General features: G+C 42.9%; 1 protein-coding gene across 6 annotated transcripts in view; it reads right to left on the reverse strand.

Annotated features, from left to right (window-relative positions):
• EHBP1 (EH domain binding protein 1) overlaps nt 1-24,207 on the reverse strand; it is a 1,903,610-nt gene that overhangs the window by 902,062 nt on the left and 977,341 nt on the right. The window lies entirely within an intron of this gene.

The raw sequence follows: 24,207 nt of genomic DNA on the forward strand, positions 1-24,207 counted from the left end.
AGTGACCTCATCTTTCTCTTGCTATCTTCTCTCTCTTTCTACCTCACTTACCTCTAGCTCGTCTATTATTTTTCTCCTTTCTACCTCTTTCCCTATACATTGCAGGAAAGACACTCAGAATAACTTGATGAATATATTTAGTTGACGAGTTCATAATATTAAAATACGAGATATGCCTATAGTACCTGAATTGTAGTTTTAATTACGGTATACTTGGAATTACAAAACATTCCCCTTTACAACTGGCATTGTCTCTGCAATCGCAAAATCGAAGTACTGCTCTGATAGATCTATATTCAAACTTGACTCTCCCTGTGTATTTCCTTTCTTGCCCACCCCTACAGCCAGCACACACATCTGTAAGATGCTGGGGAGGGAGGGACTTCGAGCATACTCAGCAGCAGAGCAACTCAGATGGAAATCGTATCGGCAATACGAAAACAAAAGCAGACAGCCTTTCGTTTCCCGCGATTCCCTCTGCCATTCCAGAATATTCTCTCTCTCTCTCTCTCTCTATACACATATATACATACACACACAAACGCTCAAACACCAACGTTATCATGGGTCCAGAAATCCACTTACTGCACGTTTCTGAAGGAAAACTTCATGCTTTTGGTGACAGGCATATCAGACTGGTGGGAACGGCAGTGTGTAAAATATACCCTAAGTGATTCTTCCACCTGGCACAGTACCGCTCAGACTGGCAGCGTGATTCTTAAGCACAACCGACCTGTACACACCTTTCCAAATCTAGTACAGGCCAATGGAGGAGCGTTGACTGTACTGTGACCGTCCTCCCATGTGGTACTGGCCACCGAAGGAGCACCGTTTCCTCGCAGAGTCTCTTGGTAAACCGCTTCCAAGGATATGTAGAAGCTACAGATGTCCACTACCACAAAATAGACCAGCCACTTTGTAATGCTTGAACTCTTTAATCTGCAAACCACACAAAAATGACCTTTGGTGTAGCAAGTGTCTCTTGGGAACGAATGAAAGCAAGAAAAATCACCCGCCTGCCCAGTTTAGGAGTTTAAAAAACACCCAGCTATAATCTAAGTACAATCGGCCACTCAGACCTCTGGGGCCTAGTGAAGTGTACTTGCTGCACTATTGATAGGTACGCCCCTTCAATAAGTGCGGAGTATGATAGCATTAAGCATCCACTGTGGTAGCATGCTGCATATAGTCCCACTAGCCGTTTACTCCCCTGATTAAAGTACCTAGAGTTCTAGAGTTGTTCTCCATTTTGTCAACACAGACACACCCTTTTGGCAAGACCGCATCAACAGTCCTCCCACGTCCAAAGTCGGCTGCATCTGTTGCTTTCCCTATTGTTGAAAATTCATGCCTTAATCCTATTTCACTTTATTCATGAAAAGGTCACCCCGAGTGAAACGAACGGGACGCGATAGCTACCCCACGGATGAATACGGCTTAAACGTCTGCTGTAGAACATGCAAACAGCAAGCTGGCAACCTCGGAAGTACGAGGGAAGATTATTATTACTACAATAAATATAATGACTTCAATTCATAAAGGGTTTGCAGCGACTTAGTCTTGCAGTACTCACTCCTGCGTTGGTCCTGGATTCCAGGAGTAAGACAGGGAACTATGGGAGTAAGTCACCTACAAATATCTCTCTGAATAGCCCACGATGAGTTTATAGGGCCCTTGCTAAGACATATTTTGCAGTTTCATAGTGTAGCACATACTATATGCTATTATTACTCAATTGAAAGAAAGTCAGTTTCTAGACCTCAGACGGATGAAAGAGAGCATAACACAGCCATTCTGGAATTTAAAGCTGTAATTTACAGATTACAAAGATTTCAGCAGAAGAGGCACGATTAGTAATGCTTTTTCTAAAAGTAGGTGCATCTTTCTCCAATCTTAGATGTGATGTACTTATAATTACCAGGAGTAAGACTTGCTTCCTCGTGGTTTCCGGAAGAAAACACATCCTAATCTTCAAAAGGACTCTCAAAAAATAATTTATAAATCAGGCTTGGATATTCTGTTGTAAATCACGTCTAAGATATAACTACTCATAGACACAGCTTTGTGAATTGTGCCTTGAGTATTCAATTTCACAGGAACGAAGATGGCTTTTGTCAACTCCGCTCAGGAGCTCCTGTATATTTATGTTATGCATATTTGTAAAGCACACGGCCACCCACAAAGGGTATCCTGTGTGCCTAGCCTTGCCTATGGTAGGTTGGTCAGTTGAAAAGCCAAGTATTTTACTTCTTGAGAAACTAAAGAAGAGAGGAGGAGGCTCTTGTGTGAAGTGGGTGACCATTCCACACTTTATGAATGATTTAAGACCAGCCATCCTCCTGATCTTGTTCGGAGTATGAGTGGGATGTGTGCTTGTAGGAGTCCTGCAGGCCGGAGGGGGTCTGGGTGGTTGATTTTAGAAGATGCAACTGTTCAGATGGTGGGGCCTAAATTGTGTAGTTCCTTGAATGTGTGTGTGAGTAGTTTGAAATGAGAGCGTTTGTGTATCAGGAGCCAGTGGCACTACCTGAGGTGTTGTGAGTTCTGTGTGGGAGGTTCAGTCTGAGCCTGGCTGAAGAGTTGTGGATGGTTTGTCGTCTTCTTGTGAATTGCTTGACGATCCGAGAGTAGACGGAATTCTAGTAGTCCAATTTGGTGGTGGCGTGAGTGACAGTTTTTGCAGCATTGATTGGTAGACATTTGAAGATGTTTCTCGACAATGTTGACTTGTGTGGTCTTGTCCAGTTTGCTGTTGATGATGGGTTGATAACTTTGAGCAACAAATTAATCTCAGTATCTATTTTGACTGTTTTTACATTGTCAGTCATTACATTGCATTACATTCTTAACTTAAATTTCCCTTTTTAATGTATATATACATTTGTAAGAATGTAATAAAATATTAACTTTTTAATACTTTCAGTGAATAAAAAAATGCAGTAACATTATTAAGTAAATGAATTTAACAGTTAATTCAATTAAATTCTATTTTCCAACTTATCATTATGTAAATTTGATTACCCACCCGATCCCCAAAAACATTGGCTATCCCATAACATGGCCTATCCCCTAGACACTAAAGAGCCCCTACCCATCTCTGAACCCTAAAAATCCCTTACTATCTTACCCCTTATCCATCCCTGAACCCCAAAAACAAAAACCCCTTACTACCCCCTAAACAAGAATCATCATTGATACCTAGAAGTGACTAACTACCTGAATACACTACCCATATCCAGGACCCTAAAACTCCTTACTACCCCTTAAACATGGACCATCCTTGAACCCTAGCAACCCTTTTCTACCCGTATATACTACTCATCCTTGAACCTTAAAACTCCTTACTACCCCTAAAAACTTCACCATCCCAGAGTCCTACAACTCTTTACTGCCAATAAAAACTACCATCTCTAAACTAGAAAAATCCTTTCTATCCCAAAAAACTACCCTCACTGAATCCCAAAAATATCAACTCACCCACAAATACTATTCATCCTAAACCCTACAACCCTTTGCATCGTTAAAATCTAAACAATTTTTAAAAACATGTACCGAGATATGAAGTTATATATTATAGCATAATTGTAGTACATGCTTATTCATAATTATTAATTTCCCAACTTTTGTCATTACATTTTAAATTACATTTAACTTACATATATGTTAGTAATGCCAGTTAAACATATATTAACTTACTTTAATAATTTTCGAATAAATTAATTCAAAGTAATACATTTCAAATACATTTTAAGGTCATCTTACATTATATGTGTGTTCGTGCACAAAGGGTTTGCAAAGACTTACTCTTACCCACTTTTGTCCTTCCCTACACTTCTTCCCTAGGCATCTATCTTCTTTTCCCTCTTACTTACTTATATGTATATATCTATATACATATGTGTGTGTGTGAGTGTATATATATATATATATATATATATATATATATATATATATATATATATATATATATATATATACACATATATATATATATATACACAAAAAAACCATAGGTTTCACACATGTTATAGTTAGCTGGATATTTCACTCTTACAAAACCATTGAAATTCCCCCGTTATAGCTAGTTCAGCTAACTATAACTTGCGCGCCCGCAATGCACTGCTGATGACGTCACATATTATATCACTCATGACATGGTCAGTGACATCACTCATGACATCACTGATGACATCTCAAATTACATCACTGATGACATCACTGATAACATCATCAAGTGAATGTTTGTCTTTCTGAAAAATAAATCTTTTTTATTTATGTATATCTAAAGGTCGACGGTAGAATAAATGGGTAAATAAGTGTCGAAATTGATGCTTTTTTAATAAAAATGATTGCATAAGTGACTTATTAAGTGTATCTTAGTGAATACATGTATTAGCGAGTAATGTTTAAATATGTAAATATCTGTATCAGTGTCTCACTTTGTGTATAAGTGGCTGCATGGCTTGGTGACTAGCTACATGAGTGTCGATATGTGTTATTAGTTGGTTTTTAGAGTATCAGTATGAGTGTCTGTATGGTTTGGTGGGGGGGTATTACTTACCGCATAGATGCATGATTGGGTGACTCACTGTTTGTATGTTTTTTGAAGACAGCATGTGTGCAGGACTGTATGGGTGGATGAGTGTGTTTATGGGTGTGCTAGTGAGTGAATGTCTGTCTCTATAGTATCTTTATGAGTAACTACATATGTTTTAAACTAGTATATGTGAGTATTGATGTATATAAGTGAGTATATGTGAGAGCAAGAGATTGTAAGAGTTCCTGTATAAATAAGTATGTTTCTATAAGTGATTGTTTAAGAGAGTAAGTATGTGTACGTTTCTGTAAAAGTAAGTGTAGTGGTGTGTGTATAGCGGTATATGCAAATAAATGGATGTTCGATAGTTTATTTGCATGTGTGAGTATGTATGTGAGTAACTCTATGGATGAGTGTTGGTGTGTAACAGGATGTATAGGTGTATGAGTACATATGATGAGTGAGTACATATGATGAGTGAGTACATGTGTGAGTGACTATATAGAACTGTTGGTGAATGAGTGGATGTGTATGTAGATGTTGGAATTACTGAATAGGTTGTTGCAACTTGTATTGGTATCCCCATTTTTTTGAAAATTTAGTTTCTATTCTTGAATGTCTGTATCAAAGGTTATATTAGGGTGAGAGGAGATCTGCCACTCTTTCACAATGATGATGTCATCAGTGGTGTCATCAGTGATGTCATTTGAGATGTCATCAGTGATGTCATGAATTATGTCATTGACCATGTACTGAGTGATGTAATATGTGACGTCATCAGAAGTGCATTGCGGGCGCGCGAGTTCTAGTTAGCTGAACTAACTATAACGGGGGAATTTCAATGGTTTTGTATGAGTGAAATGTCCTGCTAACTATAACGTGTGAAACCTATTTTTTTTAGTGAATTTTCAAGGTTTTTTAAATGCTAATTCCTAACTATAACGTGTGTGAAACCTATGGTTTTTTCAGTGAATTTCTAAGGTTTTTTAAATGTTAATTCCTAACTATAACGTGTCTGAAACCTATGGTTTTTTCAGTGAATTTCTAAGGTTTTTTTAAATGCTAATTCCGAACTATTACGTGGATGAAACATATGGTTTTTTGAGTAAATTTCAAATGTTTTGTAAATGATAATTTTTAAATGTATTGTTATTTTTTTTATAGATTTAAAACATTATTTTAAATTTTTTATTTTTAGATATTTTATTTTTTCAAAGTACATTACATATTTTTATATAATTTGAAAAAAATGTTTTTTTAATTATTGAAATTATTTTTTTTTGTTATTTTTTTTAATTTATGTATAGTTTATTTATCAGGCAATGGTATCCTATGGAAGGAAATTCAAGTTACTGGTAAGTACAGTTAAATTTACTTTTCAGGAATAGTAGTGAGCTGAAAAATGCAGCACTGAGGTCTCTCCTGGTAACAGGTAAGTAAATCGGAATTCGTAGTTCGGCTGATTTTAGAGGAATTTTTTTAAATTCCAAAACTCCACACTTACAAAAATTTCCAAGTGAAACCAGTCAATGTTAGCCTACGGAAGGAAATTCAAGTTACTGTAAGTATGGTTAGAATTACTTTTCAGGATCAGTAGTGCGCTCAAAGATGCAGCACTGACGTTTCTTGTGATAACAGGTGAGTAAATTGGAATTCGTAGTTCAGCAGAATTTACAGGAATATTTTGCTCAATAGTGAAGGAAGGGGTCGGGCCTGAGGTAACATGTGTGCAAACACGCCCTGTGGCGCGTTTTAGATTGGGGAATTAATTCCTCTTCAATCCTGAGGTCCCCTGTGAGCCAACTAGCCCACTAGGTACCTCCAGTATGTGCCAGGCAGCTGTGTTGCAGAGAGGTGTTCAAAGGGCACGCCCCCTTTTTACAACACTCTGCAACACAGCTCCGTGGCGCTTACTGGAGATACCGGTTGGACTAGTTGTCCCACTAGGGGACCTCTGGATTGAACAGGAATTAATTCCCCAACTTAAAACGCGCCTCAGGGCATGTTTGCACTTACATCACCTCAAGCCCGCCCCCTACCTTCACCACTGTGCAAACGCATCCTGTAGAGTGTTCTAAGTTGGGGGATTAAGTCCCCTTGCATACTGGGGGTCCCTGGGGGCCAACTAGCCCACCAGGAACCTCCAGTATGCGCCAGGAGGCTGCGTTGCAGAGAGGTGTAATGAGGCCATGCCCCTTTTTACACTTCTCTGCAACGCAGCCCCCGGGCGCATTTTCAGAGGGGGAACTAATTCCCCTTGCATACTGGGGGTCCCTGGGGGCCAACTAGCCCACCAGGAGCCTCCAGTATGTGCCAGGGGGCTGCGTTGCAGAGAGGTGTAAAATAATTACTTTGCCCCGTGGGTGGCGGTCCCAGGGACAGTGTGGGGGGATTGGGCCCCCCCACAATTCTTTTTCACTATGCCCCCGGGATTTGTTTCCCCCCCCCCCCGAGGGGGTAATTTGAAGAAAAGCAGACAGTTTTTTTCACGGGGTACGCGTACGTACGCGTACGTACACGTACCCCGCAATTCTTTTTTTAAAAACAATTTTTTGGGGGGCCTTGGTGGTCCTTGTGGGACCCCCTGAGCAGGCCTAGGGGGTCGGGGTGTTTCTACCCTGCCCCAAGCACAAGAAGGCTGCCAACACTTTCTGGTTTGGAGTGTTGACATCCAATGAGCATGCAGCGTGTACTCGCAAAGGTACGCGTACGTACGTGTACCTAAGCTGACCCCGCGATTTAAAAAATGGCTGCTAACACTTCTTGGTTTGGAGTGTTGACAGACAGTTGACAGCCAATCAGCATGCAGCTCGTGCTCGGAAAGGTACGCGGACCTGTACGCGTACGGTAAGCGCCAATAGATATATCTATGATTTTACTTTTGATTTTCTCAGGAACTACTTAATGGATTTACACCATTTAATAAAAAAAAAGGGTGATCTGCGAACCAAACTCTACCTCTCTGCCAAATTTGGTTTAATTCCGTTCAGCCATTCGGGCTGTAGCCCTGGCTATAGGTCCTATGGAAAATTGCATGGGGAAAACACGTTTTGGGACCCCCATTTTTTCTCAGCCCCCGCTTCACGAATCACCCCCAAACTTTCAGGGAAAAAGCGGAGCAGGCCATTTTCTTGGAGAAATTTGTGAAGATTCGTCAACCGGCGCCAAAGTTGTTCCAAATAGAATGTTGCGGATTTCCTATGGAAACTAGGTCCTAACTATAACTTCCTACTGGCGACCGACAGTAGGTAATAATATATATATATATATATATATATATATATATATATATATATATACATATACACACACAATTCCTACAAATAAACTGTACACATACTTAAACATGTATACACGATGAAATAAATGGCTATGAACTTTAAAAAATAACTTACCAGCGAAGTAAAGTAATGAGTAGTGAAGAAGTGCTGAAAACGTACCTGGGATGTAAAGACTTTCGATATACTTACCTGTGAAGTAAAGGTCGCATACCGCAACAAATATTCATTTGCGTGCATAGGTTTTTGTCCGTGCATTGATATAAGCGACATTCTGTAAACTTGCAATCTATAAAGAATACCACCCCCAAAAACACACACGCCTGCACGTTTCTTCAGCTTTCAGACGCACTGGTTTGGCTTCCGGCGCCGTTTCTGTCTGTCTACCTTCTAACATTCAGCGGGTAACAAGTGCCGCATAGCATTCACGCACTGCTATAAATCTTACCAGACAGCAGCATTAAAAAGGCTTAGGAAGCTATTAATTACAGTAAATCATGCGGCAGTGTTTACGAACAGGCTCATCTGACAGTTTAATGACCATTTTTCGTAATCGACAAGCTGCTTCTCTAATTAATTGTGGGAGCACACTGTACTGTTTTCTAACTGCCTTGCTTTTGTTGCCTAAATAAAGCTAACACCAGGCGTCTTATGACCAGGCATAAATTTCTCCATATCCCCAGGAGACGTTTAACCAAAAGGAGGCAGAGTGTAAAATGACGCTGTAAAACAAACCTCGGTGGTTAACGAGCTGAGCAGAAATATTTTTACCGTGCCTGCAACACACACATTCAGACTCTCAGCCATCGATTATGAATACAGCAGCTGCAGCGCGGAAATGTCAGACAACATAGGCACAACTAACGCAAACAGACGAGCATGTGTCAGGTCAGCTCTTTTTTCAGTCGGTTATATGTTGTGATAAAAGTATGTAGATCTGCAGCAATGTTACACAAACGAAGCTGCAGTGGGACAGAACGTGCCATGCGGTTGTTCCTAAAATCTTCTTGTCATGCAGAAAATCAGGTTTTGGGATATTTAGGCATTCAGTGGTTATTTATTAATATAAATGTGCGACTAAAACTTCCACGAAATGATTCTTCGGTATTATGATAATTGGATCCATATAGTTGCTACTCCTGCTAAAAATAAAACTAATTAAAAAAATGCTTCTGCGTTTTGTTTGGTAATTCCAGATGGAAGTTAAATGTAAATAAAAATGGGAAAATTAATAAGTATGAATTAAAATCATGCTAGAATATATAACTTCATATCTAGGTATATGGTTTTCTTTTTTGAATTTATTTTTCAGATTTTAAAGATGGTAAAAGGTTGTAGGGTTTAGGAAGGAGAGTATTTGTGGGTACTTTGATATTTTTTTCTTTCCAGCTCCAGATGCTTGCGGGGCAAGTTCGCTCTGTCAGAGAGCCAATTGTATTGCCCCTCGTGAAAACACAAAGAGTAGAGCTCGGGTAAATATATTCAAAATATTCAAATTCTCAGCTCTTTACCTCTCTTGTCCTTCCCCAGACTTCTTACCTAGGCATCATTCTTCCTTCCCTCTTACTTCCTTCGCTCTTGTTTCTCTTTATTTTTCTGGCGTAACCTGCTTGCACTTTTTTTTCCTCCCAATCTTTCTTTAACCCCTTCCGTGCGGCCGCGATTTTCCCCGTGTGCGGCCGCCGGCAGAACACGGGCGGGCCATGACGAACCCCAGCCGTCATCAGCACACGAGCACCGTAGTGCATGACGGCTGGGGTTCGTCACCAGCATGGAAGGGGTTAAAATGTTTTAGTTGTTTATTTTTCCACCATTTAGTGAAGAACTTGTTCTCAGTGTAAGGCAGCATTACAAGTACTAAGTTGGGTATTCTCATTACATTAATGTTGTTTTTTTGGGGGCATGAAATAATTCATCCTGTACTTACTGTGTAACCGTTTCCAATTAATTTCTTAACTGAAAAAACATACATCAACAGATGCCTTTCTCCACTATTTTGTTCCTCCCATTGTTCTCTAGCCATATCTAAAAAGGTTCAAGGTTTTCTACGAAATAGTAGACTACCCCGTAGGACATTGTTCATTTGCATCAAAAGCCAACAAGGCTAGAGGTAACATTTGGTTCCAATTGTTCTGTTAGTTCTAAGAATTTCGTTTTAATGGTGGCATTATATCCTTCCACTAGCCCACCCACCTGGGGATGCATCTGTCAAGCAGAGGCCCTTAGCCAAGTAATTCCAAGGGTCTGGCAAATCTTTTGACTGAGTTAGGCTACAAATGGGATATCTTGATTGATTACTATCCTATAAGGAAATCCCAGGCTTGAGAAATAAAACCCCTAGTTGCTATACTTTGTAGAGGAATAGCCTTAGGTTATCTAGTGGGATAATCAACTAGAATATGTGTGTGTGTGTGTGTGTGTGTGTCCACGTGCAGATGGTACTGAGGGGGGCAGAAGATCTATTCCTATACTCTGGAAAGTTAGGTTGATATTAGCTTCTGTTGAAGTGAGTACTCTACTGGAATTTATTTTCTGGCACACTGAGCAACTCTCAAAGTAGTGTCTTACTTATGAAAATATCCTGCATCAGAAATGCTGTTCCAGGATAGCTTTTTCTATCCCCACTCAAGTGGCTTTCTTTATGTAGGTATAGTTTATATCATTTGTTTTAGGGAAGGTGGAGCCACAATATTTAGCTATCGCTACCTGCTAGGGTTTGTTCAATAAAATAATCTTCTATTTGAGAGTAGGGATATACCAGATTGTGTGGGTCACCCTTTTGTTTCCTGACCTTGTCTTAATGCTTCTGTTAGTGATGGGTCTTCATGGAGCGCTGTCCAAAAGATTCTGTTGCCTTCCCATTTTTATTCAATTTCAGCTACTTCTTCTTTGTCATTTGTTAAATTGACACTGCCTGGGGTCCTTCTTTCTTTGTCAATCTCCTGCCTCCACAATGTTCCTGACATTAATACTTTGGGGAAAATTATTATGAACAAAGGGGCTTCCTTTAGCCAGTCATTAGCATCTTACATAGTATTCTCTAGGCAGTCCTGTTTTGGAGCGGTTATATACTTGTCCAGTTTGCAAATCAATGATAACTTCATGTTATTTTTTCCAATCTTCACATAGACATGCCAGTCAGACTCTGGGTCCCTTGTCCAACAGATCTGGTCTTACCAAAGGACTTCTAACTACAGTTTGTGAACAACTTGTATTAAATATTGCTTTAATCGTTTTCCTGATTGCCACTACGGGACATTTTTTTTCTCATGCCCATAATACTGGATTATTGGTGCACCCAACTTCCATAGGTTCACCCACTATTCTGTTTTAAGCAGTTCTGGGCAGTATGTCCAAAAATGCCTCCATCAAAACATTATGGGCCATGAGGTATTGCTCGATGGATGCCAGAGACCCAGCTTGGGGGTTTTCTTCTGATTTTAGCTCTATTTTAGTCGAATTAAAGTGTCTCATAGCTATCCCAACCCCTATTTTCTTGCCATTGGTCATTCAAGCTCCCCTTCCTATATCCACTATAGTCCCATATTGAGCTTGATACCAGGACTCACTACTTCTATTGACTTGTGAAAACCACCTTAGGGTAATGCCTCGTCGTTTTCTGTGTTACTACAGGTATTAAACTGAGAAACAGTTTCATATACACTTTCTTAAGGACTATCTATTAACCACTTGGACGCTAAGGGAATCAGGCCCATATAATGAGATTTCCATTGAAATGAATGGGCAGTGCATGACAAGTTACCCTTGTCATTAGCATCCAAGTGGTTAAGTAGCAGTATCTGGTTATTGACATTTGTATGCCAGATCTTTTAATTTGTTAAATACCGCTCGAGGAGTAGGCCCTGCTTAACATTTCTACATGTGGAAGATAACTTTCATAGTCCAATACAATTCTTCGGAAGCAGTTTTTTTTCTTTTTTTAGATTTTTGTAGGATGCAAGTCCGGTGGTATCAATTACTCAAAAAAAGTGGCCAAAGTTAGAAAGGGCCTTCATGCACTACTTTCTCAGGATTTAAATGTTTACAGTTTCATTCAAGGTGCCCTGAGAAAGTTATTTAATTCAATCAAATGATCAATTAAAGCAAATAAAATTGTCTCTCCCACTCATCGTTAGAGGCCCACTGCAGGTCAAGGAGATGGCTGCCTTGAGTTATACTCCTTGAAGAACAAGTTACTTACCTTCAGTAACTTATTATCTAATAGAGACACTGTCTAGCCGCAGATTCCTTTACTTTTGAAATATCCCTAGGTGTCCGACTGGATCTGGAAATTTTTCAGCAGTAACTCTGTGCATCGGGTGCGGCGCTGTATGGCTCCGTGATTCGGTCAACTCCAGTTGTGACATCATACAAGTCCCCTTTTGACCCATATAGCCATATAAGTCCCCTCTTGCTCACAGACATCAGCTTCTTCTGTGAAACCTTCCACGCCAGAACGCAGAGCCACTACAGAAATTGGCAGTGGGAACAGTGTGTCAAAAAAGATCAATATATCTTTAAAAACATAAAAAGAAAACGGAAATAAATGGTATGACCATACCCAAGCAAGGTCCATAAGGAAAGACCCAATTGAATGATGAAGCAATCATAACCAAAGGTATGACAATACCAAGTCAAGATATAGGAATAAGAACCAGCCGACCATTAAATCACACAACTACGTGAAACAGTGAACACTGGTATATAAAACCAGTACTGAAAAGGGGTATAACACTCACACTACAAGTCGTTCGCAGAGTGGGGAGGATGGGCAGGGCGTAAAGGAATCTGTGGCTAGACGGTGTCTCTACCAGATAATACGTTATCAAAGGTAAGTAACTTGTACATCTGCTAGTGACATCTAGCCGCAGATTCCTTAACTTTTTAACTAAATACCATAGCTATATCCATTCGGAGGAGGGTCTGCGACCCAATCCTACAAAAGTTCTTAAAGAGAACCAGCTTGTTGAAAATAGCCACAGACCAGACATCCGTAGGAATTAGATGAAAAAGAGCATGGCTCCTTATAAAAACAGTGGTAATAACCACAGACAATGTACATAAAAGACAACCCCGCAGGCCTGGAAAAACCAGAGCATTTAGGGAAACAGGAAAAAGCCCTGCCAGAAGACATCTGACAACTGTCAGGCAATAGTATTCAATCCTTAAAGGGTAAAATAACTTTAGATTAGAAGGGCCACAGACAAAACGAACGCCATGTAAACCCGCATTCTTTACAACAGTAAAGAAATATCTGAAGAAACCTAACCTAAAAACTGTAGAAAAGAAGGGCTTCCAACACCCATTCTCATTAAAACTAACATGAATAACTCATTCATTGCAAGGAGTGGCATACAAACCAAGTATCAAGGAAATTGAACATCATAGTCCATCCTTGAAACAGAAACATATTTTAGCCAAAATAACCATCCGAAGGCTAACATAATGTTAAGTGGTGTTGAAACAGAAAATAACAATTCGCAGATCCAAATCTGTAATACAAATTGAACAATTATGTCCAGATTTATTTCACCGTGTTCCACACATACATATAGATCCGAATCCAAACTTACAGAGAAGACAGATGCAATCACATCTCACAGTAATTATTTTTTTTAAATAGCAGAATCATAACTCAGCATGTGTAACCCTATGTACAACACTCTTATGTATCCTTTATATACACACATGGATAAATTAAACTGAAAACCAGGCCAAAAGTACCATACAGTAAAGCATCAAGAGAAATATTGCATCCTCTATGAAACACCTTGGGAGACTTAGCATAAAGATATTACTGCCTGCCAAAAGTATCGTAACAGGCTGGCAATACGTAATGAAAAACCATATGAGAAAGACACCTTGTTATAATCAAGCACCGACGCAACACTTGACCTAGAAGCTCAATATAAATAAAATAAGCCAAGCACCTGGAAATTACCCAAAAAAGGAACCCAGTTGGCATAAATGTCAACCAAATAAATGAGCCAAAATCTGATATGACCATAATGCAGACCAGGGTCCATATCATAACCTGACACTATGATACCGTAAAAAGCAGAACAGTACAGAAAATAACAAATGCTAAATAGAGAAAAGGAATTGTCCAAAAGGAGACAGAGAACATCTAACCTACAGACAAGAAATGCATGACTATCAATTGCCAAAGAAAAAGGAAATATCCAAGACATTCTTAAAGTGAAGAAGGACACAAAAACGGAACATTTTTTTCCGAATAAACCTTCCCAATCATGTAAAGCATGGCTATATACAACCCGAAGGCAACAATTCAAACACTGCATCACAGGAAATCTCAGAAGCAGATCTCATGAGACAATCATATTCTAAAATAGAACATAGTAATAATATCACCTACAAAAATGAAGAAAATAAAGACTGTACGTATTCAGAACAATACAATACAATACACCCTAAGTTTGCCAGACGTAAAGCCGGAGCACACTTCCATGGAACAAATTCCTAAGTGCAGGTAAGTGAAGTCAACACATAATAAAGATGGCATGACCCCCTCACCGGGAATCATGACCTGAAATTCAACCAATGCAAAAACTATCCGTGCACCACATGAATTCAATAAAAGTGCACTCCGCTAAAGTAGCGAACAGGACTGCGTCAGACAAACCAGACACCAAAATTACCCTGAAGTGGAAAAACCCAGAATATTCGAAAAGAACAAATATACACTCAGTATATAAGGTCTCACAATTGGGGCATGCATTATTTCTCTATAAGAAATATTTTAATGCATACCAGCATCACCAGATTTCTCCGAAAGAAGCATGTGAAAAGGTAATCTTCCTAACCGGAAGAGACATCCGTTCTAAATGACCTCTTGAGAAGGCAGCCCATTATTAGAGGAAAAGAGAAAAAAGGAAAAGTATACCTCAGGTATCCTTATGCCACTTAAACTGGTAAAACAGTATTGAAATAATACCATCTGCACACCGGAGAAACACCAACCAGGTGTAATTAAAAGAGGTACATGCCAATGTCTTTTAGGACATTTGAGAAAGAAAGATTCCAGTGTCTCGTATACAACTCAAGTATTTAGTCAAAATTAAAGAACATATAACAGAGAAAGAGTAATTAAGACTCAGTATCACTTCTCCTATCTTGGAAGCGTCTCAATGCTAAGCCTCAAATAGATGGGTGCTGTGAAAGGGCACATAGACTAAAGTCGCTTGTACAGCCTCTGAAAAACCTGAAGCTCTTAACCATGGACGATTCTGGAGCGCCACCAAAGATTCCATGGCCCAGCTTACTGAATCAGTAGTATCCATGCCACATCTGATTATCACCTTAGGTGCCTGCTGACCACCTCTAATCAGGTTTTCAATATCAGAATGGAGGTTATACAGAAGTGATGGCAACACAGTCTGCAAGGCATCCCACAAAGAATGTGAAAAACGTTCAAGAACACAAGACGTGTTGATCGACCTTAACGCAGAACTAATAGAAACAAAGATGTGTTTACCACATGCATAATGACTCCTAGGGTCCTTATTTAACAGAGTGTTAGGTGCAGAATTCACATCCTACTAGGCTATAAGTGGTAGGATGCCTAAGAAGACAAATTGGGTCTCCAGGTGCCTGAGAGATATAGCACAGTTCACCGAGACCCCTATATCAGGCTTGGCCCATGTTCCTAACAATATGTCAAACAGGGCCTCACAGTATGGGAAGAACAGGCTCTTCTCTTGCCTGTCCATGGTAAAGGGCGTCAAACAGAGGGTCAGTGGACTTCACCGCAGGCAGTGACAAATCCACAACTGTAGTCACTCTCATCAACACATCTGCGAAGGAGGCACTTACCTCAGTAGCGAGACTAGGAGGGGAAAGTATCCCCAAGGCTGGATAAGACTCCAGCCCACTAGCCTCACCAAGAGAAGATATCCAACTCTCCTCCACTTGAGATGGATTAATCGCAGAGATGGGCTGAAAAAGGCCAGGTCCCCCTGAATCACCCGTTAAAAGGTGACCCTACGAAGTCTCACCCTGAGAAGTAAGTGAAAATGCCACATTGCCCCCAATTTACGGTGCCAACTCTGCACCTAATGCTGATCGATGCCATAAAGGCAACGCTTCGATGCCAATAGGAAGAGGAGGAGAGACTTCAACCGGCACTGCCGACGTCAATGTTGGAGTCGGTTGATCGACAACGGATGCCGAAGGTGGAGTCCCCGGAGGTCTGTGCACTGATGCCTTAACGGAGTCGTCCGACATCGACCGGCGCCTACCTAAAGACTCAAGTGGCCCAACCTTCAGGGAGGACAAATCCACCTGCATGGTTCCACTCACCTCCCTGGGGCCAATAGGCCCTCCAGTGGAAAGTGGAGGACCAAAGATGAGGTGTAGAGAGTTATAATACTCCCTCATCTGGGCCATAGATGCCCCGGCTCCCGGAAAGATGAGACGCGAGTCAGTCATAAACTGTCTCCTCAACTGGCGAACAGGGAGAGCCTTGGGAGATGGAGTCTCGACACAGAAAAGTAGGGGGAGCCGCAACTTCAAACGCATGCGCTTACCCATGGATGTTTCTGAAGTACGACGTCCTGGAGAACTGCCCCAGCTCCTGAAACGAGCTTGCATACCGACCTCCACATGAGACAAAGAAGACCGAGGCTGTAGTGTCTCCAAGGACCGCAACAGACGTGCCACCAGCACCTTCATACGGCTTTCCTTTATCACCTTCAGTTTCAGTATCTGGCAGGAGCTGCAAACCTCGGAGTCGTGGTGTTCTCATGACTACGTGTCTGTAACCGACATCTGTCGAGTACATGACCCACAAGGCTTAAAGCCCATGATATTGGAGAAAGGCAAACTGTTCACACCGACAAAAGCTGTCAAAATAGGTCAGAAAAAACAGCCAGAGGAACCACTTCTCTGGATCTGCATTGCAGCGCAGAAAAGAAGAAACTGACATCCGAGCGCCGGAGGGGACTTCATCACAGAGCTGTACGGCGCCATCCCTCAGCACGCAAAGGTACTGCTGAAAAATTTCCGGCTCAAGTCTGATAACCTTGGGAGAATTCAAAGTTAAGGATTCTGTGGCTAGATGTCTCTACCATATCTAAGTTGTTTTAGATTTCAGACTGCTATGTCATTCAAAATGTTTGCCTCAAGCTACAGATGTCTTCTGATAAAACAACATTATTACTCAGTGAAACAGGGGGGCGTGGCCGACTGCCGAACATGGCGGCCGCCATTTAGCTGGGCTCTGAACCCGAGCTTTGAAATCCTGAAATTTCCCTGTCAGAAGCGGCACACTGAGGGGTTCCTTGTAATGTGTCCGGTGAAGTTGGACAGCAGCGAGGACCGGACCTGCTTCCGGGCCTGCTACCGCCCACATAGAGCGACCTACGCGGTCTGGAGCCTGTGCGCCGGCGGGGAGAGGGAGAGGAGCACGGAGTCGCGGAATCATTGTGCTGCTCTAAGGCGGGTACTGCATGCGGCCTTGCCAAGGAGGCAGATCGGAGGGAACTGTCTGCGGGTCGTGGAGGACAGACCTGGTCGCTACAAACCTTGTGGAGCGGACCGGGTCAAGGTGGTGAGTGTGTCCACGCCCTGGAGGCGGGCCCTGGGGTTGCAATCATGCAAGGCCCGGGGACTCGGTGCGGCCTGTGGCTGATGCCCTGGGAACAATCTTGGAGTGCAAACGTGCCTGCTCCCACGATAGAGCACAGCGCTGCAAGAGGGGCATGAGGAGCAGCTGGTGGCGAGCGAAGACCAGGGACAGCAATAAAGACGGAAGAGGTCAGCGTAGTTACTGCGGTACTGCCCCGGCGGCGGGCCTGCTCAGTGGAAGGACGGCGGCCTGGCTGAGGAGAGCTGGGTGCCCCTGCTATGATCGTGAGGGGGCGCAGAGCACCGGACTCACCCTAGGTGCGTGCACTAGGGTGCGAGGCACCTCTGCATACCTGGCTGGTCGCGCTAACGCTGGGCCTGTACTGTGGGGGGGCGGCTCCGACGGACCCGGATGACCTGTAGCGGGCCGGGGCGGGTCGCTCCCTTGAGCAGGATACCTTGGCAGACAGCCAGTCCCACAGCGCCCATATTCACAGAGGGCCATAGTCTGAACCGGTGCGAGCGCCAACTGCTTGACCTGTATGTACAGCGGTGGCCGGCTGTGTGCCCCATTGGAAGGATCGCGGCTGGGGGCCTGTTGCTGATGTGCGCTGGGACGGGGGCACAACGAGGAAGCCCATAGCTTGGCTGGAAAGGCCAGGGAGGCGGTGATAGGTCATACTAAGGGAAAGCAGCAGGACACTGGGCCCGGTGTGGACCCCGGGATGGAGCAAGCGGACTTTGGTGAAGCGTCACAGTCACCCAGTTGTATACCACCTACAGCTGACGCAATGCCCCTGGACAAGCTGGATCTTATCCTTCAGGAGGTAAGGGCCTCCAGGAAGGCCATCGGGCAGCAAATTGGTGCCCTGACGAGCGTTTTCATGCTGCTCATAGCGGATCATGCCAAACAAGCCGGCAAAGTGAAGGATCACATCATGGCACTGGCAGAACTGTCTCCACAACAGGTTCAGAACACGACTCATATATAGCAGCTCCAGAAACAAGTCAATACCCTGATGGATCGAGTAGAAGACGCGGAAGGGAGAACGAGACGGAATAACGTACGTGTAATTGGCCTGCCAGATGATGTGAAGGGATGGATTCAGCCCGCTATATGGAGCAGTGGTTCCGCGAACATGTCACGTCAGAGGGCCTCTCCGCTCAATACTGCGCGGAACGAGCGCATAGGAGACCTACAGGTCAATCTAAACCGTGTGCCCCTCCACGGTCCGTTATCTTCTGCCTGTTAAACTATAGGGACTGTGATATGCTATTGCAAAAAGCCCACACTAATTGAGGACTCCGCCTCCTCCGAGAATAAACTGCACAGGTCAGACTCTGAGCGAAGCATGGCCCTGTTTGACACCGTGACCCCACAGATGGCAGATGGATTGTTTGGCTGACTGCCGTAAGGGCACTAATGCCTAAAGGCTTACAATGTGACTGTGACGCAATATCCTTTTGTTAAGCCATGTTGCGGCGATGTGTGCATATATGTTTCACCGAGCCCTGGGTTTCTGCTCGGACTGAGCTCTACAGAGTACCAGAGTGCGAACTGCACCCCATGGATGGCGTTAGCGATGTCCCTCAAATTGCAAATGCTGTTGTTGTAAAGGGCATAGTTTTGTTTGCCATGTTTTTTAGTTGCATGGTCCGGTATAATTTCATGACCGGACCGAAGATTGGGAGTTTTGGGAAGAGATACAGTCCTATTCACTTGTTTAATATGAGGGGGCTTACCACTCACATCTATACGACACGACCTGTCCTCAGGACCACTCTACTCATACAATGCATACACTTAGCTAATATAACATAATCACATGGAATGTAAAAGGTTTGGGTTCGATGCAGAAACGTCATAGAATACACGCTCAATTGCAAAGGCGTAAAACACACGTAGTGTATTTGCAAGAATCTCATATGTTAAAACAGGAGACAGCAAAGCTCTGCAAGAAATGGAGGGGGCAGGTTTTCCCTACTAAATACTCTGGATATGCACGTGGTGTCATCATATGGATCATGCATGGCGTGCCCTTTACAGCACTGGAACAAAGAGTAGACAAACAGGGACGATATATTTTTCTGCGGGGGTCCCTGGATGGTCAACAAGCTGTGTTGAGCAGCACATATGCGCCAAATACTGAGCAAGAGAGTTTTTTAATTACCTTGAATTTAGTATTGACTGGATGGGAGATGCATCCCTGGAATATAGCCGGGGATTGTAAGACAATTATGAATGTTGCTTTAGACAGGTCCCATCCCCCTTTGAATGGCACAGGCGTGATTAAGCAGGCAAAGGCACTCAGTAACTGGGCGGAGGGCTGGGCATTGTGTGATGTGTGGAGAATGCAACACCCAACACATAGGGAATACTCGTTTTACTCCCAGGTCCATATGTTACATACTAGAATAGATAGAATTTACTGCTCAAACACAATTACAATGCAGGTCACACAAGCTACGTATCTAGCAAAAACCTTCTTGGACCATAACTCACTGGAGATAACTGTCACATGGGGTAGGATACCTACTCCGGTCCCCACGTGGAGGCTATGGCCACAGCTGCTAGAGGACACAGTGTTCCGTACTGCCATGGCCGACACTATTGCACACTATTTTACGGAAAATAGTATTACAGCTTCTAATGGTTTAATTGAATGGGATGTTTTTAAGGCGGTCATACGCGGGAGGGCCATCAGCGCGACAGTGGGAGCTAGGCAGGCAGTGCAGAAGGCCCTTATGGAAACAAAACGAAAGATGGATAGGTTAGAACAGGAGGCCGCACATGACAGGGAGAAACAGACACCATTTCAGGAAGCCTGCATCAAACACGCGGAATTGTTAGAATCACTGTGTGTCATAGACCACCAACGCTACACACAGAGATGCCATTCCGAGGCGGACAAATCGGGGGCAATGTTAGCTAAATTATTGCGTGATGATCCCCCGGCCATTGTGATTAACGAAATTAATACCATGTCAGGTGACACGGTACATACCCTAAACAACATTAATGCGGCCTTCTGCCAATATTATGCTACATTGTACAGCAGACCTACAGCTAGTGGTGACACGGGAATAGACCACTTCCTCCACGCATTGCCATACGCACAACCGACTGCAGCAGACCCGAAAGACCTATCAGGCCCCATTACAAAAGTAGAAATTAAGATGGCAATTAACGGGCTCCCTCGTAATAAGACCCCTGGGACTGGACGGGTTACCTGCAGAATTTGATGACATCTTCATGGACTCTCTCCTGCCTCAATTAGAGATCCTATATAACACGGCGCTGGCGAAGGGAACACTGCCCTCACCACGGCGCAAGCACTGGTGGTCTCTCTTCCGAAACCGGGGAGGGATCTCACTGACATGGCAAGTTAACGTCCATTATCGTTACTGATTTAATTTGATTTAATTTGTGAATTTATAAAGCGCACGATTGCCCGTGGGCTTCTTGGCGATGGACTGGACTGCCGGGTAACCGTGCATTACCTAAGCAGTGAACAACCAGGTTTTTACCTCTTTCCTGAATGTTAGCAGAGATGTGCTGTTTTTAATTGTAATAGGGAGAAGGTTGTAGGTCTTGGCCGCCTGGAGCAGGAAGCTTCTTCCTCCCCATCTAACTTGCCTAAATTTCGGCACCTGGATCAGCTTTGCCTGGCTCGATCTCAGGCTTCTTGATGGCTTGTATTGTTTTGGATTTCTTTTTAGAAAACGGGATCCGGACCCATGAAGGGCTTTATAGGCCAAACAAACTGCCTTGAATATTCTCTTTCCAATGGGTAGCCAGTGGAGGGCTCCTAGTCTGTGAGCTACTGGCTCAAATTTTGGGATGTTCAGCACCAGCCTTGCTGCAGCGTTTTGTAAGTATTGGAGTTTTGCTAGATATTGGCTCTGTAACCCTGCAGGTAGCGCATTCCCATAATCTAGCCTAGATAAGGCCAATGCTGTTACCAGAGTTTTACATGAGTCCCGGGGAATAAACGGCAGTAGTTGTTTTTATCATTTTGAAGACATACCAGACCGCGGAGGATAGTTTGTTAGTCTGGGTGTCAAAGGATAGTTTGTAATCCATTATTATTCCCAAATTTCTGACTTTGTTCACAGGGGAAGGGCAGTCTCCTAGCGTGTCTGGTCACCATTTCGGGGACCAGATTTTTGTGTCTGTCCCCAACAGCATGATCTCGGGTTTTTCACCGTTTAGTTTTAGGCAGTTACACTGCATCCAATGGTTAATCTGTCTCATACAGTTGTTGAATCTGCCTGCTGTTTCTTTTGAACTGTCCACTATTTGGGTGTCGTCTGCATAGGAAACTGGCAGAAAACCACAGTTCCTTATTATAGCTGCTAGTAGGGCCACATAGACATTAAAACGGGTAGGGCTTAAGGATGGACTCCTACTTCGGCTAGTCTGGTCAGGAGTGTATCTTGGTTTACTGTGTCGAAGGCCGCCGAGAGATCGAATAAAATCAAGACGGCCTTCCCTCCAGCATCCAATACACTCCTGAGTTCCTCTACTGCCATAAGCAGTGCCGTTTCCGTTCCATGTTCCTCTCAAAACCCATATTGTGAGTGATCCAGTGCATTTACAGATGTTAAGAATAGTGATATTTGTTTATTCATTAACTTTTCCAGTACTTTGGCTGCAAAGAGAATTCTCGCTATTGGTCTGTAGTTTCCAAGTTCCTGCGGGTCTAAATTTGGCTTTTTTAGCAGCTGCAGGACTGAGGCTGTTTTCCAGGCCTCTGGGAAACAACAAGATTTAATTATGTTTGTAAAGACCAGAGCTAGTTGTTCGCTTAGTAGGTCCGGAACCAGGTGCATCATCTTAGGAAGACACAGGTCCGATAGGCCTCCGGACCTAGTAGTCAATACCACGTGTTTGATCTGTTCAACTGATGACGGCACAAAATTGAACAACGGTCCCCGTTTGCGATCTATGCGTGACTGTGAGGCCGCGGACTTGTCAGACATTTTAAAGGACTCATAGACTCCCCTGCTACACATGGCACTACAGTGTTGAAAAGCAGCAGTCCACTATACATGCCCACATCCTGCCTACGCAGGCAACATCCCATTACTGGGAATACAACTAGCGACTTGCCGAATAACGAAGCGCACTACCGCTCCCTGGCTTGAAGCAGGGGTTAGCATGGTGTCGGACTTGTTCCATGGCGGACAGCTGCTGGACTATGGTACCTTTGTTAGAAAGACAGGGGTGCCAGCTCATTTATATATATTACATGTGGCGGTACTACAATATGTAAAAGTACACTGGGCCCCACGCCGGCAAGAACCATCTACGCATGAACTGATTAAAGCACTTTATTATATGGGATGGGGCAGACACCTAATTAAATGGTTGTAAGTAGGGATTCATGCACATGCGAAGATATCCCTTACTACTCTACGAACCGCATGGTCGGAAGACATAGGGCGAGCCCTAGAAGATAAAGCATGGGAGAGAATTCTGGAACATCCTAGGAAAAGAACGAGGAACGCACAATTTAAATATATCCAAACCATGATATTACACAGGGCATATCTCACCCCTCGTAGACTGGACAGAATGCAACACTGCTGCCCTAGGTGTCACTGGGAGGGAGCAGAGATAGTTCATATGGTGTGGACATGCACACACCTACGGGAGTTTTGGGACTTGGTCAGACGCTATACACACGCAGCCACACAAAGGGACATAACCAACACCATGGAAGAATGTATCCTGGGCCTCCACAAGTCCTCCACTAAACACAAAGTGCAATATAGGTTTGTGAACCTGTTGCTCATCTTAGCAATAAGGGCTATCACCATGCGGTGGAAATCCAAGAAATCACCTTCCATACACACGTGGCATAGAGAAGTGAATCGGTGGGGTAGTGCAGAAAATGCGCCCATCAGACGGGGGAGGTCAGGGGCTTAAGTAAAACCCCGATAACACTGCAGTGCGATGTTATTATGGAAACCCTTAAAGCACAAGAATTAGATGCTGCAGATGCTCGAACTGGCTCGCAAAAAAAAGTGTAAAACTCTAAACCCACTTCATCGGGATAATTATATTGGCAAGAATGCATACCGAAGAACAAGTGTTGTTGTCAATCTAACCAATATATGGGATATGAATATGTTGTTGATAATAAATGATGTGGTATGCCAAGCCTAAGGCAACAAGGTGCCCTCGGACGCAGCAATATGAAGTTAGAAGGACTGGAGGGAGGGGGGGATATGTTTTTTTTTTTATTATACAACAGACAAGGGCGTGCTGGGATACGGACATACATCCGGATTGCAGTCTATGCATATTTGTAAAATGTTTAAATGGAAACTATTTGTGATTGAGCGGACTATGTATAGTGTGAGCAAATGCAGGTACTGGCTTTGTCGGCCTTCTTTCTTTCTAATACAGCAGAGCTCAAGATAGTAGTGATACTAATTGTGCCGACCCACATGTCTATATTGTGAAAAATGTAAATCTTTCAATAAAAATTGTTTCCAAAAAATTACTCAGTGAAACAGTTTGAAAATGGGGAGAAACAAGTCCAATATCGGAGCGGTGTGAATAACAGGTTACAAATCACTTATGCAGTATCTTCTTTTGAAGTGTTACAGTTTGTTATCTTTTTTTAATGTTCCTACTGTGAGGTGTTGTTGCTTAGCATGTATATTACCCAGGATTCCTGGTACATTTAATAAGGTTTCTCCTATTGTTCGCTACATTCCTAAAACACACTGAGTCCCCAAAAGATATTTTACAGAATGTCAATGCAACATAAGTCATTTTAAGAAAGAAAGAACTTT

This window comes from Lissotriton vulgaris, chromosome 6 (genome assembly GCF_964263255.1).
Source record: "Lissotriton vulgaris chromosome 6, aLisVul1.2, whole genome shotgun sequence".
NCBI lineage: Eukaryota > Metazoa > Chordata > Amphibia > Caudata > Salamandridae > Lissotriton > Lissotriton vulgaris.